Source organism: Taudactylus pleione, unplaced genomic scaffold, assembly GCF_031769625.1.
Source record: "Taudactylus pleione unplaced genomic scaffold, aTauple2 ptg001990l, whole genome shotgun sequence".
NCBI lineage: Eukaryota > Metazoa > Chordata > Amphibia > Anura > Myobatrachidae > Taudactylus > Taudactylus pleione.
The window spans coordinates 8,107,026-8,125,460 of record NW_028286386.1 but is presented as its reverse complement, the minus strand read 5'-3'; positions in this window follow the sequence as shown (position 1 = coordinate 8,125,460).

Genomic DNA, 18,435 nt, shown 5'->3' with positions numbered 1-18,435 from the left:
AGCATAGGGAGAAAGCCAATGAGCACAGGGAGAAAAACAAGCAGCATAGGGAGAAAAACAATGAGCACAGGGAGAAAGACAAGCAGCATAGGGAGAAAGGCAATGAGCACAGGGAGAAAGACAAGCAGCATAGGGAGAAAGGCAATGAGCACAGGGAGAAAGACAAGCAGCACAGGGAGAAAGACAAGCAGCATAGGGAGAGAGAGAAGCAGCATAGGGAGAAAGACAAGCAGCATAGGGAGAAAGGCAATGAGCACAGGGAGAAAGCCAATCAGCACAGGGAGAAAGACAAGCAGCATAGGGAGAAAGCCAATGAGCACAGGGAGAAAAACACACAGCACAGGGAGAAAGACAAGCAGCATAGGGAGAAAGAGAAGCAGCATAGGGAGAAAGGAAATGAGCACAAGGAGAGAGACAAGCAGCATAGGGAGAAAGCCAATGAGCACAGAGAGAAAGACAAGCAGCATAGGGAGAAAGCCAATGAGCACAGGGAGAAAACAAGCAACATAGGGAGAAAGCAAATGAGTAAAGAGAGAAAGCCAGTGAGCACAGGATGAAAACAAGCAGCATAGGGTGAAAGACCATGAGCATATGGGGAAATCCAATGAGCACATGGAGAAAGACAATTAGCATAGGAAGAAATCCAATGAGCACAGGGAGAAAGACCATGAGCATAGAAAGAAATCCATTGAGCACAAGGAGAAAGACAAGCAGCATAGGGAGAAAGCCAATGAGCACAGGGAGAAAGACAAGCAGCATAGGAAGAGATCCAATGAGCAAAGGGAGAAAGACCATGAGCATAGAAAGAAATCCATTGAGCACAAGGAGAAAGACAATTAGCATAGGAAGAAATCCAATGAGCATAGGGAGAAAGACCATGAGCATAGGGAGAAATCCAATGAGCACAGGGAGAAAAACAAGCAGCATAGGGAGAAAAACAATGAGCACAGGGAGAAAGACAAGCAGCATAGCGAGAAAGGCAATGAGCACAGGGAGAAAGACAAGCAGCATAGGGAGAAACGCAATGAGCACAGGGAGAAAGACAAGCAGCATAGGAAGAAAATCAATGAGCAAATGGAGAAAGACAAGCAGCACAGGGAGAAAGACATGCTGCATAGGGAGAAAGAGAAGCAGCATAGGGAGAAAGACAAGCAGCATAGGGAGAAAGGCAATGAGTACAGGGAGAAAGACAAGCAGCACAGGGAGAAAGCCAATGCGCACAGGGAGAAAGACAAGCAGCATAGGGAGAAAGCCAATGAGCACAGGGAGAAAGCCAATAAGCACAGGGAGAAATCCAATGAGCACAGGGAGAAAGAAACGCAGCACAGGGAGAAAGCCAATTAGCTCAGGGAAAAAGACAAGCAGCATAGGGAGATAGCCAAGCAGCACAGGAAGAAAGCCAATGAGCAGAGGAAGAAAGCCTATCAGCACAGTGAGAAATCCAATGAGCATAGGGAGAAATCCAATGAGCAATGGGGGAAAGACAAGTAGCATAGGGAGAAAGCCAAGCAGCACAGGGAGAAAACCAAGAAGCACAGGGAGAAAGACAAGCAGCAAAGGGAGAAAGCCAATGAGCACAGGGTGAAAACAAGCAGCACAGGGAGAGAGCCAAAGAGCACAGGGAGAAAGCCATTGAGCACAGGGAGAAAGCCATTGAGCACAGGGAGAAAGCCAATGAGCACAGGGAGAAAGCCAGTGAGCACAAGCAGAAAGACAAGCAGTATAGGGAGAAGCCAATGAGCATAGGGATAAATAAAATGAGCACAGGGAAAAAGACAAGCAGCACAGGGAGAAAGACAAGCTGCATAGGGAGAAAGAGAAGCAGCATAGGGAGAAAGACAAGCAGCACAGGGAGAAAGCCAATGAGCACAGGGAGAAAGACAAGCAGCATAGGGAGAAAGCCAATGAGCACAGGGAGAAAGCCAATAAGCACAGGGAGAAATCCAATGAGCACAGGGAGAAAGAAACGCAGCACAGGGAGAAAGCCAATTAGCTCAGGGAAAAAGACAAGCAGCATAGGGAGAAAGCCAAGCAGCACAGGAAGAAAGCCAATGAGCATTGGACGAAAGCCAATCAGCACAGTGAGAAATCCAATGGGCATAGGGAGAAATCCAATGAGCAATGGGAGAAAGACAAGTAGCATAGGGAGAAAGCCAAGCAGCACAGGGAGAAAACCAAGAAGCACAGGGAGAAAGACAAGCAGCAAAGGGAGAAAGCCAATGAGCACAGGGTGAAAACAAGCAGCACAGGGAGAGAGCCAAAGAGCACAGGGAGAAAGCCATTGAGCACAGGGAGAAAGCCAATGAGCACAGGGAGAAAGCCAGTGAGCACAGGCCGAAAGACAAGCAGTATAGGGAGAAGGCAATGAGCATAGGGAGAAAGACAAGCAGCATAGTGAGAAAGCAAATGAGCAAATAGAAAAAGCCAGTGAGCACAGGATGAAAACAAGCAGCACAAGGAGAAAGCCAATGAGCACAGGAAGAAATCCAATGAGCACAGGGTGAAAGGCAAGCAGCATAGGGTAAAAGACCATGAGCATATGGGGAAATCCAATGAGCACATGGAGAAAGACAAGTAGCATAGGAAGAAATCCAATGAGCACAGGGAGAAAGACCATGAGCATAGGAAGAAATCCAATGAGCACGGGGAGAAAGACAAACAGCATAGGGAGAAAGCCAATGAGCACAGGGAGAAAGACAAGCAGCATAGGGAGAAAGCCAATGAGCACAGGGAGAAAAACAAGCAGCATAGGGAGAAAAACAATGAGCACAAGGAGAAAGACAAGCAGCATAGGGAGAAAGGCAATGAGCACAGGGAGAAAGACAAGCAGCATAGGGAGAAAGGCAATGAGCACAGGGAGAAAGACAAGCAGCACAGGGAGAAAGACAAGCAGCACAGGGAGAAAGACAAGCAGCATAGGGGGAGAGAGAAGCAGCAGAGGGAGAAAGACAAGCAGCATAGGGAGAAAGGCAATGAGCACAGGGAGAAAGCCAATGAGCACAGGGAGAAAGACAAGCAGCATAGGGAGAAAGCCAATGAGCACAGGGAGAAAAACACACAGCACAGGGAGAAAGACAAGCTGCATAGGGAGAAAGGCAATGAGCACAAGGAGAGAGACAAGCAGCATAGGAAGAAAGCCAATGAGCACAGCGAGAAAGACAAGCAGCATAGGGAGAAAGCCAAAGAGCACAGGGAGAAAGACAAGCAGCATAGGGAGAAAGCCAATGAGCACAGGGAGAAAAACAATCAACATAGGGAGAAAGCCAATGAGCACAGGGAGAAAGACAAGCAGCATAGGGAGAAAGAGAAGCAGCATTGGGAGAAAGACAAGCAGCATAGGGAGAAAGGCAATGAGCACAGGGAGAAAGACAAGCAGCACAGGGAGATAGCCAATGAGCACAGGGAGAAAGACAAGCAGCATAGGGAGAAAGGCAAGCAGCATAGGGAGAAAGCCAATGAGCACATGGAGAAAGACAAGCAGTATAAGGAGAAAGCCAATGAGCACAGGGAGAAAGATAAGCAGCACAGGGAGAAAGACAAGTAGCATAAGGAGAAAGACAAGCAGCACAGGGAGAAAGACAATGAGCACACGGAGAAAGACAAGCAGCACAGGGAGAAAGCCAATGAACACAGGGAGAAAGACAAGCAGCATAGGGAGAAAGCCAATGAGCACAGGGAGAAAGACAAGCAGCATAGGGAGAAAGCCAATGAGCACAGGGAAAAAGACAAGCAGCACAGGGATAAAGCCAATGAGCATAGGGAGAAAGCCAATAACCACAGGGAGAAATCCAATGAGCACAGGGAGAAAGAAACGCAGCACAGGGAAAAAGCCAATTAGCTCAGGGAAAAAGACAAGCAGCATAGGGAGAAAGCCAAGCAGCACAGGAAGAAAGCCAATAAGCACAGTGAGAAATCCAATGAGCATAGGGAGAAATCCAATGAGCAATGGGAGAAAGACAAGTAGCATAGGGAGAAAGCCAAGCAGCACAGGGAGAAAACCAAGAAGAACAGGGAGAAAGACAAGCAGCAAAGGGAGAAAGCCAATGAGCACAGGGTGAAAACAAGCAGCACAGGGAGAGAGCCAAAGAGCACAGGGAGAAAGCCATTGAGCACAGGGAGAAAGCCAATGAGCACAGGGAGAAAGCCAGTGAGCACAGGCAGAAAGACAAGCAGTATAGGGAGAAGCCAATGAGCATAGGGATAAATAAAATGAGCACAGGGAAAAAGACAAGCAGCACAGGGAGCAAGCCAATGAGCACAGGGAGAAAGACAAGCAGCATAGTGAGAAAGCAAATGAGCAAATAGAGAAAGCCAGTGAGCACAGGATGAAAACAAGCAGCACAGGGAGAAAGCCAATGAGCACAGGAAGAAATCCAATGAGCACAGGGAGAAAGGCAAGCAGCATAGGGTGAAAGACCTTGAGCATATGGGGAAATCCAATGAGCACATGGAGAAAGACAAGTAGCATAGGAAGAAATCCAATGAGCACAGGGAGAAAGACCATGAGCATAGGAAGAAATCCAAATAGCACAGGGAGAAAGACAAACAGCATAGGGAGAAAGCCAATGAGCACAGGGAGAAAGACAAGCAGCATAGGGAGAAAGCCAATGAGCACAGGGAGAAAAACAAGCAGCATAGGGAGAAAAACAATGAGCACAGGGAGAAAGACAAGCAGCATAGGGAGAAAGGCAATGAGCACAGGGAGAAAGACAAGCAGCATAGGGAGAAAGCCAATGAGGACAGGGAGAAAAACAAGCAACATCGGGAGAAAGCCAATGAGCACAGGGAGAAAGTCAAGCAGCATAGGGAGAAAGGCAATGAGCACAGGGAGAAAGACAAGCAGCATAGGGAGAAAGCCAATGAGCACAGGGAGAAAGACAAGCAGCACAGGGAAAAAGAGAAGCAGCATAGGGAGAAAGACAAGCAGCATAGGGAGAAAGCCAATGAGCACAGGGAGAAAGACAAGCAGCATAAGGAGAAAGCCAATGAGCACAGGGAGAAAGACAAGCAGCATAAGGAGAAAGCCAATGAGCACAGGGAGAAAGAGAAGCAGCACAGGGAGAAAGACAAGTAGCATAGGCAGAAAGCCAAGCAGCTTAGGGAGAAAGACAAGCACCACAGGGCGAAAGACAATGAGCACACGGAGAAAGACAAGCAGCACAGGGAGAAAGCCAATGAACACAGGGTGACAGAGAAGCAGTACAGGGAGAAAGTCAATGACCACATGGAGAAAGGCAGTGAGCTCATGGAGCAATCCAATGAGCATCGGGAGAAATACAACCAGCATAGGGAGAAAGCCAATGAGCATAGGGAGAAAGTCAATAAGCACAGGGAGAAATCCAATGACCACAGGGAGAAAGCCAACGAGCTCATGGAGCAATCCAATGAGCATCGGGAGAAAGACAACCAGCATAGGGAGAAAGCCAATGAGCATAGGGAGAAAGCCAATAAGCACAGGGAGAAATCCAATGAGCACAGGGAGAAAGCCAATGAGCTCCGGGAGAAAGACAAGCAGCATAGGGAGAAATCCAATGAGCATAGGGAGAAAGCCAAGCAGCACAGGAAGAAAGCCAATGAGCATAGGAAGAAAGCCAATAAGCAATGTGAGAAATCCAATGAGCATAGGGTGAAATCCAGTGAGCAATGGGAGAAAGACAAGCAGCATAGGGAGAAAGCCAATGAGCACAGGGAGAAAAACAAGCAGCATAGGGAGAAAAACAATGAGCACAGGGAGAAAGACAAGCAGCATAGGGAGAAAGGCAATGAGCACAGGGAGAAAGACAAGCAGCATAGGGAGAAAGGCAATGAGCACAGGGAGAAAGACAAGCAGCACAGGGAGAAAGACAAGCAGCATAGGGAGAGAGAGAAGCAGCATAGGGAGAAAGACAAGCAGCATAGGGAGAAAGGCAATGAGCACAGGGAGAAAGCCAATCAGCACAGGGAGAAAGACAAGCAGCATAGGGAGAAAGCCAATGAGCACAGGGAGAAAAACACACAGCACAGGGAGAAAGACAAGCAGCATAGGGAGAAAGAGAAGCAGCATAGGGAGAAAGGAAATGAGCACAAGGAGAGAGACAAGCAGCATAGGGAGAAAGCCAATGAGCACAGAGAGAAAGACAAGCAGCATAGGGAGAAAGCCAATGAGCACAGGGAGAAAACAAGCAACATAGGGAGAAAGCAAATGAGTAAAGAGAGAAAGCCAGTGAGCACAGGATGAAAACAAGCAGCATAGGGTGAAAGACCATGAGCATATGGGGAAATCCAATGAGCACATGGAGAAAGACAATTAGCATAGGAAGAAATCCAATGAGCACAGGGAGAAAGACCATGAGCATAGAAAGAAATCCATTGAGCACAAGGAGAAAGACAAGCAGCATAGGGAGAAAGCCAATGAGCACAGGGAGAAAGACAAGCAGCATAGGAAGAAATCCAATGAGCAAAGGGAGAAAGACCATGAGCATAGAAAGAAATCCATTGAGCACAAGGAGAAAGACAATTAGCATAGGAAGAAATCCAATGAGCATAGGGAGAAAGACCATGAGCATAGGGAGAAATCCAATGAGCACAGGGAGAAAAACAAGCAGCATAGGGAGAAAAACAATGAGCACAGGGAGAAAGACAAGCAGCATAGCGAGAAAGGCAATGAGCACAGGGAGAAAGACAAGCAGCATAGGGAGAAACGCAATGAGCACAGGGAGAAAGACAAGCAGCATAGGAAGAAAATCAATGAGCAAATGGAGAAAGACAAGCAGCACAGGGAGAAAGACATGCTGCATAGGGAGAAAGAGAAGCAGCATAGGGAGAAAGACAAGCAGCATAGGGAGAAAGGCAATGAGTACAGGGAGAAAGACAAGCAGCACAGGGAGAAAGCCAATGCGCACAGGGAGAAAGACAAGCAGCATAGGGAGAAAGCCAATGAGCACAGGGAGAAAGCCAATAAGCACAGGGAGAAATCCAATGAGCACAGGGAGAAAGAAACGCAGCACAGGGAGAAAGCCAATTAGCTCAGGGAAAAAGACAAGCAGCATAGGGAGATAGCCAAGCAGCACAGGAAGAAAGCCAATGAGCAGAGGAAGAAAGCCTATCAGCACAGTGAGAAATCCAATGAGCATAGGGAGAAATCCAATGAGCAATGGGGGAAAGACAAGTAGCATAGGGAGAAAGCCAAGCAGCACAGAGAGAAAACCAAGAAGCACAGGGAGAAAGACAAGCAGCAAAGGGAGAAAGCCAATGAGCACAGGGTGAAAACAAGCAGCACAGGGAGAGAGCCAAAGAGCACAGGGAGAAAGCCATTGAGCACAGGGAGAAAGCCATTGAGCACAGGGAGAAAGCCAATGAGCACAGGGAGAAAGCCAGTGAGCACAAGCAGAAAGACAAGCAGTATAGGGAGAAGCCAATGAGCATAGGGATAAATAAAATGAGCACAGGGAAAAAGACAAGCAGCACAGGGAGAAAGACAAGCTGCATAGGGAGAAAGAGAAGCAGCATAGGGAGAAAGACAAGCAGCACAGGGAGAAAGCCAATGAGCACAGGGAGAAAGACAAGCAGCATAGGGAGAAAGCCAATGAGCACAGGGAGAAAGCCAATAAGCACAGGGAGAAATCCAATGAGCACAGGGAGAAAGAAACGCAGCACAGGGAGAAAGCCAATTAGCTCAGGGAAAAAGACAAGCAGCATAGGGAGAAAGCCAAGCAGCACAGGAAGAAAGCCAATGAGCATTGGACGAAAGCCAATCAGCACAGTGAGAAATCCAATGGGCATAGGGAGAAATCCAATGAGCAATGGGAGAAAGACAAGTAGCATAGGGAGAAAGCCAAGCAGCACAGGGAGAAAACCAAGAAGCACAGGGAGAAAGACAAGCAGCAAAGGGAGAAAGCCAATGAGCACAGGGTGAAAACAAGCAGCACAGGGAGAGAGCCAAAGAGCACAGGGAGAAAGCCAGTGAGCACAGGCCGAAAGACAAGCAGTATAGGGAGAAGCCAATGAGCATAGGGAGAAAGACAAGCAGCATAGTGAGAAAGCAAATGAGCAAATAGAAAAAGCCAGTGAGCACAGGATGAAAACAAGCAGCACAAGGAGAAAGCCAATGAGCACAGGAAGAAATCCAATGAGCACAGGGTGAAAGGCAAGCAGCATAGGGTAAAAGACCATGAGCATACGGGGAAATCCAATGAGCACATGGAGAAAGACAAGTAGCATAGGAAGAAATCCAATGAGCACAGGGAGAAAGACCATGAGCATAGGAAGAAATCCAATGAGCACGGGGAGAAAGACAAACAGCATAGGGAGAAAGCCAATGAGCACAGGGAGAAAGACAAGCAGCATAGGGAGAAAGCCAATGAGCACAGGGAGAAAAACAAGCAGCATAGGGAGAAAAACAATGAGCACAAGGAGAAAGACAAGCAGCATAGGGAGAAAGGCAATGAGCACAGGGAGAAAGACAAGCAGCATAGGGAGAAAGGCAATGAGCACAGGGAGAAAGACAAGCAGCACAGGGAGAAAGACAAGCAGCACAGGGAGAAAGACAAGCAGCATAGGGGGAGAGAGAAGCAGCAGAGGGAGAAAGACAAGCAGCATAGGGAGAAAGGCAATGAGCACAGGGAGAAAGCCAATGAGCACAGGGAGAAAGACAAGCAGCATAGGGAGAAAGCCAATGAGCACAGGGAGAAAAACACACAGCACAGGGAGAAAGACAAGCTGCATAGGGAGAAAGGCAATGAGCACAAGGAGAGAGACAAGCAGCATAGGAAGAAAGCCAATGAGCACAGCGAGAAAGACAAGCAGCATAGGGAGAAAGCCAAAGAGCACAGGGAGAAAGACAAGCAGCATAGGGAGAAAGCCAATGAGCACAGGGAGAAAAACAATCAACATAGGGAGAAAGCCAATGAGCACAGGGAGAAAGACAAGCAGCATAGGGAGAAAGAGAAGCAGCATTGGGAGAAAGACAAGCAGCATAGGGAGAAAGGCAATGAGCACAGGGAGAAAGACAAGCAGCACAGGGAGATAGCCAATGAGCACAGGGAGAAAGACAAGCAGCATAGGGAGAAAGACAAGCAGCATAGGGAAAAAGCCAATGAGCACATGGAGAAAGACAAGCAGTATAAGGAGAAAGCCAATGAGCACAGGGAGAAAGATAAGCAGCACAGGGAGAAAGACAAGTAGCATAAGGAGAAAGACAAGCAACACAGGGAGAAAGACAATGAGCACACGGAGAAAGACAAGCAGCACAGGGAGAAAGCCAATGAACACAGGGAGAAAGACAAGCAGCATAGGGAGAAAGCCAATGAGCACAGGGAGAAAGACAAGCAGCATAGGGAGAAAGCCAATGAGCACAGGGAAAAAGACAAGCAGCACAGGGATAAAGCCAATGAGCATAGGGAGAAAGCCAATAACCACAGGGAGAAATCCAATGAGCACAGGGAGAAAGAAACGCAGCACAGGGAAAAAGCCAATTAGCTCAGGGAAAAAGACAAGCAGCATAGGGAGAAAGCCAAGCAGCACAGGAAGAAAGCCAATAAGCACAGTGAGAAATCCAATGAGCATAGGGAGAAATCCAATGAGCAATGGGAGAAAGACAAGTAGCATAGGGAGAAAGCCAAGCAGCACAGGGAGAAAACCAAGAAGAACAGGGAGAAAGACAAGCAGCAAAGGGAGAAAGCCAATGAGCACAGGGTGAAAACAAGCAGCACAGGGAGAGAGCCAAAGAGCACAGGGAGAAAGCCATTGAGCACAGGGAGAAAGCCAATGAGCACAGGGAGAAAGCCAGTGAGCACAGGCAGAAAGACAAGCAGTATAGGGAGAAGCCAATGAGCATAGGGATAAATAAAATGAGCACAGGGAAAAAGACAAGCAGCACAGGGAGCAAGCCAATGAGCACAGGGAGAAAGACAAGCAGCATAGTGAGAAAGCAAATGAGCAAATAGAGAAAGCCAGTGAGCACAGGATGAAAACAAGCAGCACAGGGAGAAAGCCAATGAGCACAGGAAGAAATCCAATGAGCACAGGGAGAAAGGCAAGCAGCATAGGGTGAAAGACCTTGAGCATATGGGGAAATCCAATGAGCACATGGAGAAAGACAAGTAGCATAGGAAGAAATCCAATGAGCACAGGGAGAAAGACCATGAGCATAGGAAGAAATCCAAATAGCACAGGGAGAAAGACAAACAGCATAGGGAGAAAGCCAATGAGCACAGGGAGAAAGACAAGCAGCATAGGGAGAAAGCCAATGAGCACAGGGAGAAAAACAAGCAGCATAGGGAGAAAAACAATGAGCACAGGGAGAAAGACAAGCAGCATAGGGAGAAAGGCAATGAGCACAGGGAGAAAGACAAGCAGCATAGGGAGAAAGCCAATGAGGACAGGGAGAAAAACAAGCAACATCGGGAGAAAGCCAATGAGCACAGGGAGAAAGTCAAGCAGCATAGGGAGAAAGGCAATGAGCACAGGGAGAAAGACAAGCAGCATAGGGAGAAAGCCAATGAGCACAGGGAGAAAGACAAGCAGCACAGGGAGAAAGAGAAGCAGCATAGGGAGAAAGACAAGCAGCATAGGGAGAAAGCCAATGAGCACAGGGAGAAAGACAAGCAGCATAAGGAGAAAGCCAATGAGCACAGGGAGAAAGACAAGCAGCATAAGGAGAAAGCCAATGAGCACAGGGAGAAAGAGAAGCAGCACAGGGAGAAAGACAAGTAGCATAGGCAGAAAGCCAAGCAGCTTAGGGAGAAAGACAAGCACCACAGGGCGAAAGACAATGAGCACACGGAGAAAGACAAGCAGCACAGGGAGAAAGCCAATGAACACAGGGTGACAGAGAAGCAGTACAGGGAGAAAGTCAATGACCACATGGAGAAAGGCAGTGAGCTCATGGAGCAATCCAATGAGCATCGGGAGAAATACAACCAGCATAGGGAGAAAGCCAATGAGCATAGGGAGAAAGTCAATAAGCACAGGGAGAAATCCAATGACCACAGGGAGAAAGCCAACGAGCTCATGGAGCAATCCAATGAGCATCGGGAGAAAGACAACCAGCATAGGGAGAAAGCCAATGAGCATAGGGAGAAAGCCAATAAGCACAGGGAGAAATCCAATGAGCACAGGGAGAAAGCCAATGAGCTCAGGGAGAAAGACAAGCAGCATAGGGAGAAATCCAATGAGCATAGGGAGAAAGCCAAGCAGCACAGGAAGAAAGCCAATGAGCATAGGAAGAAAGCCAATAAGCAATGTGAGAAATCCAATGAGCATAGGGTGAAATCCAGTGAGCAATGGGAGAAAGACAAGCAGCATAGGGAGAAAGCCAATGAGCACAGGGAGAAAAACAAGCAGCATAGGGAGAAAAACAATGAGCACAGGGAGAAAGACAAGCAGCATAGGGAGAAAGGCAATGAGCACAGGGAGAAAGACAAGCAGCATAGGGAGAAAGGCAATGAGCACAGGGAGAAAGACAAGCAGCACAGGGAGAAAGACAAGCAGCATAGGGAGAGAGAGAAGCAGCATAGGGAGAAAGACAAGCAGCATAGGGAGAAAGGCAATGAGCACAGGGAGAAAGCCAATCAGCACAGGGAGAAAGACAAGCAGCATAGGGAGAAAGCCAATGAGCACAGGGAGAAAAACACACAGCACAGGGAGAAAGACAAGCAGCATAGGGAGAAAGAGAAGCAGCATAGGGAGAAAGGAAATGAGCACAAGGAGAGAGACAAGCAGCATAGGGAGAAAGCCAATGAGCACAGAGAGAAAGACAAGCAGCATAGGGAGAAAGCCAATGAGCACAGGGAGAAAACAAGCAACATAGGGAGAAAGCAAATGAGTAAAGAGAGAAAGCCAGTGAGCACAGGATGAAAACAAGCAGCATAGGGTGAAAGACCATGAGCATATGGGGAAATCCAATGAGCACATGGAGAAAGACAATTAGCATAGGAAGAAATCCAATGAGCACAGGGAGAAAGACCATGAGCATAGAAAGAAATCCATTGAGCACAAGGAGAAAGACAAGCAGCATAGGGAGAAAGCCAATGAGCACAGGGAGAAAGACAAGCAGCATAGGAAGAAATCCAATGAGCAAAGGGAGAAAGACCATGAGCATAGAAAGAAATCCATTGAGCACAAGGAGAAAGACAATTAGCATAGGAAGAAATCCAATGAGCATAGGGAGAAAGACCATGAGCATAGGGAGAAATCCAATGAGCACAGGGAGAAAAACAAGCAGCATAGGGAGAAAAACAATGAGCACAGGGAGAAAGACAAGCAGCATAGCGAGAAAGGCAATGAGCACAGGGAGAAAGACAAGCAGCATAGGGAGAAACGCAATGAGCACAGGGAGAAAGACAAGCAGCATAGGAAGAAAATCAATGAGCAAATGGAGAAAGACAAGCAGCACAGGGAGAAAGACATGCTGCATAGGGAGAAAGAGAAGCAGCATAGGGAGAAAGACAAGCAGCATAGGGAGAAAGGCAATGAGTACAGGGAGAAAGACAAGCAGCACAGGGAGAAAGCCAATGCGCACAGGGAGAAAGACAAGCAGCATAGGGAGAAAGCCAATGAGCACAGGGAGAAAGCCAATAAGCACAGGGAGAAATCCAATGAGCACAGGGAGAAAGAAACGCAGCACAGGGAGAAAGCCAATTAGCTCAGGGAAAAAGACAAGCAGCATAGGGAGATAGCCAAGCAGCACAGGAAGAAAGCCAATGAGCAGAGGAAGAAAGCCTATCAGCACAGTGAGAAATCCAATGAGCATAGGGAGAAATCCAATGAGCAATGGGGGAAAGACAAGTAGCATAGGGAGAAAGCCAAGCAGCACAGGGAGAAAACCAAGAAGCACAGGGAGAAAGACAAGCAGCAAAGGGAGAAAGCCAATGAGCACAGGGTGAAAACAAGCAGCACAGGGAGAGAGCCAAAGAGCACAGGGAGAAAGCCATTGAGCACAGGGAGAAAGCCATTGAGCACAGGGAGAAAGCCAATGAGCACAGGGAGAAAGCCAGTGAGCACAAGCAGAAAGACAAGCAGTATAGGGAGAAGCCAATGAGCATAGGGATAAATAAAATGAGCACAGGGAAAAAGACAAGCAGCACAGGGAGAAAGACAAGCTGCATAGGGAGAAAGAGAAGCAGCATAGGGAGAAAGACAAGCAGCACAGGGAGAAAGCCAATGAGCACAGGGAGAAAGACAAGCAGCATAGGGAGAAAGCCAATGAGCACAGGGAGAAAGCCAATAAGCACAGGGAGAAATCCAATGAGCACAGGGAGAAAGAAACGCAGCACAGGGAGAAAGCCAATTAGCTCAGGGAAAAAGACAAGCAGCATAGGGAGAAAGCCAAGCAGCACAGGAAGAAAGCCAATGAGCATTGGACGAAAGCCAATCAGCACAGTGAGAAATCCAATGGGCATAGGGAGAAATCCAATGAGCAATGGGAGAAAGACAAGTAGCATAGGGAGAAAGCCAAGCAGCACAGGGAGAAAACCAAGAAGCACAGGGAGAAAGACAAGCAGCAAAGGGAGAAAGCCAATGAGCACAGGGTGAAAACAAGCAGCACAGGGAGAGAGCCAAAGAGCACAGGGAGAAAGCCATTGAGCACAGGGAGAAAGCCAATGAGCACAGGGAGAAAGCCAGTGAGCACAGGCCGAAAGACAAGCAGTATAGGGAGAAGCCAATGAGCATAGGGAGAAAGACAAGCAGCATAGTGAGAAAGCAAATGAGCAAATAGAAAAAGCCAGTGAGCACAGGATGAAAACAAGCAGCACAAGGAGAAAGCCAATGAGCACAGGAAGAAATCCAATGAGCACAGGGTGAAAGGCAAGCAGCATAGGGTAAAAGACCATGAGCATACGGGGAAATCCAATGAGCACATGGAGAAAGACAAGTAGCATAGGAAGAAATCCAATGAGCACAGGGAGAAAGACCATGAGCATAGGAAGAAATCCAATGAGCACGGGGAGAAAGACAAACAGCATAGGGAGAAAGCCAATGAGCACAGGGAGAAAGACAAGCAGCATAGGGAGAAAGCCAATGAGCACAGGGAGAAAAACAAGCAGCATAGGGAGAAAAACAATGAGCACAAGGAGAAAGACAAGCAGCATAGGGAGAAAGGCAATGAGCACAGGGAGAAAGACAAGCAGCATAGGGAGAAAGGCAATGAGCACAGGGAGAAAGACAAGCAGCACAGGGAGAAAGACAAGCAGCACAGGGAGAAAGACAAGCAGCATAGGGGGAGAGAGAAGCAGCAGAGGGAGAAAGACAAGCAGCATAGGGAGAAAGGCAATGAGCACAGGGAGAAAGCCAATGAGCACAGGGAGAAAGACAAGCAGCATAGGGAGAAAGCCAATGAGCACAGGGAGAAAAACACACAGCACAGGGAGAAAGACAAGCTGCATAGGGAGAAAGGCAATGAGCACAAGGAGAGAGACAAGCAGCATAGGAAGAAAGCCAATGAGCACAGCGAGAAAGACAAGCAGCATAGGGAGAAAGCCAAAGAGCACAGGGAGAAAGACAAGCAGCATAGGGAGAAAGCCAATGAGCACAGGGAGAAAAACAATCAACATAGGGAGAAAGCCAATGAGCACAGGGAGAAAGACAAGCAGCATAGGGAGAAAGAGAAGCAGCATTGGGAGAAAGACAAGCAGCATAGGGAGAAAGGCAATGAGCACAGGGAGAAAGACAAGCAGCACAGGGAGATAGCCAATGAGCACAGGGAGAAAGACAAGCAGCATAGGGAGAAAGACAAGCAGCATAGGGAGAAAGCCAATGAGCACATGGAGAAAGACAAGCAGTATAAGGAGAAAGCCAATGAGCACAGGGAGAAAGATAAGCAGCACAGGGAGAAAGACAAGTAGCATAAGGAGAAAGACAAGCAGCACAGGGAGAAAGACAATGAGCACACGGAGAAAGACAAGCAGCACAGGGAGAAAGCCAATGAACACAGGGTTACAGAGAAGCAGTACAGTGAGAAAGTCAATAACCACATGGAGAAAACCAAAGAGCTCATGGAGCAATCCAATGAGCATCGGGAGAAAGACAACCAGCACAGGGAGAAAGCCAATGAGCATAGGGAGAAAGCCAATAAGCACAGGGAGAAATCCAATGAGCACAGGGAGAAAGCCAATGAGCTCAGGGAGAAAGACAAGCAGCATAGGGAGAAATCCAATGAGCATAGGGAGAAAGCCAAGCAGCACAGGAAGAAAGCCAATGAGCATAGGAAGAAATCCAATGAGCATAGGAAGAAAGCCAATAAGCACAGTGAGAAATCCAATTAGCATAGGGAGAAATCCAATGAGCAATGGGAGAAAGACAAGTTGCATAGGGAGAAAGCCAAGCAGCACAGGGAGAAAACCAAGAAGCACAGGGAGAAAGACAAGCAGCAAAGGGGGAAAGCCAATGAGCACAGGGTGAAAACAAGCACCACAGGGAGAGAGCCAAAGAGCACAGGGAGAAATCCATTGAGCACAGGGAGTAAGCCAATGAGCACAGGGAGAAAGCCAGTGAGCACAGGCAGAAAGACAAGCAGGATAGAGAGAAGCCAATGAGCATAGGGAAAAAGACAAGCAGCATAGGGAGCAAGCCAATGAGCACAGGGAGAAAGACAAGCAGCATAGTGAGAAAGCAAATGAGCACAGGGAGAAAGCCAGTGAGCACAGGGTGAAAAAAAGAAGCACAGGGAGAAAGCCAATGAGCACAGTGAGCAATCTAATGAGCACAGGGAGAAAGACAATCAGCATAGGGTGAAAGACCATGAGCATTGGGAGAAATCCAATAAGCACAGGGAGAAAGACAAGCAGTATAGGGAGAAAGCCAATGAGCACAGGGAGAAAGACAAGCAGCATAGGGAGAAAGCCAATGAGCACAGGGACAAAGACAAGCAGCATAGGGAGAAAGCCAATGAGCACAGGGAGAAAGACAAGCAGCATAGGGATAAAGCCAAAGAGCACAGGGAGAAAGTCAAGCAGCATAGGGATAAAGCCAATGAGCACAGGGAGAAAGACAAGCAGCATAGAGAGAAAGAGAAGCAGCATAGGGAGAAAGACAAGCAGCATAGGGAGGAAGGCAATGAGCACAGGGAGAAAGCCAATGAGCACAGGGAGAAAGACAAGCAGCATAGGGAGAAAGCCAATGAGCACAGGGACAAAGACAAGCAGCATAGGGAGAAAGCCAATGAGCACAGGGAGAAAGACAAGCAGCATAGGGATAAAGCCAATGAGCATAGGGAGAAAGCCAATAAGCACAGGGAGAAATCCAATGAGCACAGGGAGAAAGAAAAGCAGCACAGGGAGAAAGCCAATGAGCTCAGGGAGAAAGACAAGCAGCAAAGGGAGAAATCCAATGAGCATAGGGAGAAAGCCAAGCAGCACAGGAAGAAAGCCAATAAGCACAGTGAGATATCCAATGAGCATAGGGAGAAATCCAATGAGCAATGGGAGAAAGACAAGTAGCATAGGGAGAAAGCCAAGCAGCACAGTGAGAAAACCAAGAAGCACAGGGAGAAAGACAGGCAGCAAAGGGAGAAAGCCAATGAGCACAAGGTGAAAACAAGCAGCACAGGGAGAGAGCCAAAGAGCACAGGTAAAAAGCTATTGAGCACAGGGAGAAAGCCAATGAGCACAGGGAGAAAGCCAGTGAGCACAGGCAGAAAGACAAGCAGTATAGGGAGAAGCCAATGAGCATAGGGATAAATAAAATGAGCACAGGGAAAAAGACAAGCAGCACAGGGAGCAAGCCTATGAGCACAGGGAGAAAGACAAGCAGCAAAGTGAGAAAGCAAATGAGCAAAGAGAGAAAGCCAGTGAGCACAGGGTGAAAACAAGCAGCACAGGGAGAAAGCCAATGAGCACAGGGATAAATGCAATGAGCACAGGGAGAAAGGCAAGCAGCATAGGGTGAAAGACCATGAGCATATGGGGAAATCCAATGAGCACATGGAGAAAGACAAGTAGCATAGGAAGAAATCCAATGAGCACAGGGAGAAAGACCATGAGCATAGGAAGAAATCCAATGAGCACAGGGAGAAAAACAAGCAGCACAGGGAGAAAGCCAATGAGCACAGGGAGAAAGCCAATGAGCACAGGGAGAAAGACAAGCAGCATAGGGAGAAAGCCAATGAGCACAGGGAGAAAAACAAGCAGCATAGGGAGAAAGCCAATGACCACAGGGAGAAAAACAAGCAGCATAGGGAGAAGGGCAATAAGCACAGGGAGAAAGACAAGCAGCATAGGGAGAAAGGCAATGAGCACAGGGAGAAAGACTAGCAGCACAGGGAGAAAGACAAGCAGCATAGGGAGAAAGAGAAGCAGCATAGGGAGAAAGACAAGCAGCATAGGGAGAAAGGCAATGAGCACAGGGAGAAAGACAAGCAGCACAGGGAGAAAGCCAATGAGCACAGGGAGAAAGACAAGCAGCATAAGGAGAAAGCCAATGAGCACAGGGAGAAAGACAAGCAGCATAGCGAGAAAGCCAATTAGCACAGGGAGAAACACAAGCAGCATAGGGAGAAAGGCAATGAGCACAGGGAGAAAGACATGCAGCATAGGGAGAAAGCCAGTGAGCACAGGGAGAAAGACAAGCAGCACAGGGAGAAAGACAAGCAGCATAGGGAGAAAGACAAGCAGCACAGGGAGAAAGACAATGAGCAAACAGAGAAAGACAAGCAGCACAGGGAGAAAGCCAATGAACACAGGGTGACAGAGAAGCAGTACAGGGAGAAAGTCAATGACCACAGGGAGAAAGCCAATGAGCTCATGGAGCAATCCAATGAGCATTGTTTGAAAGACAACCAGCACAGGGAGAAAGCCAATGAGCATAGGGAGAAAGCCAATAAGCACAGGGAGAAATCCAATGAGCACAGGGAGAAAGAAAAGCAGCACAGGTAGAAAGCCAATGAGCTCAGGGAGAAAGACAAGCAGCATAGGGAGAAATCCAATGAGCATAGGGAGAAAGCCAAGCAGCACCAGAAGAGAGCCAATGAGCATAGGAAGAAAGCCAATTAGCACAGTGAGAAATCCAATGAGCATAGGGAGAAATCCAATGAGCAATGGGAGAAAGACAAGTAGCATAGGGAGAAAGCCAAGCAGCACAGGGAGAAAACCAAGAAGGACAGGGAGAAAGACAAGCAGCAAAGGGAGAAAGCCAATCAGCACAGGGTGAAAACAAGCAGCACAGGGAGAGAGCCAAAGACCACAGGGAGAAAGCCATTGAGCACAGGGAGAAAGACAATTAGCACAGGGAGAAAGCCAGTGAGCACAGGCAGAAAGACAAGCAGTATACGGAGAAGCCAATGAGCATAGGGATAAATAAAATGAGCACAGGGAAAAAGACAAGCAGCACAGGGAGCAAGCCAATGAGCACAGGGAGAAAGACAAGCAGCATAGTGAGAAAGCCAATGAGCACAGGCAGAAAGCCAGTGAGCACAGGGTGAAAACAAACAGCACAGGGAGAAAGCCAATGAGCACAGGGAGA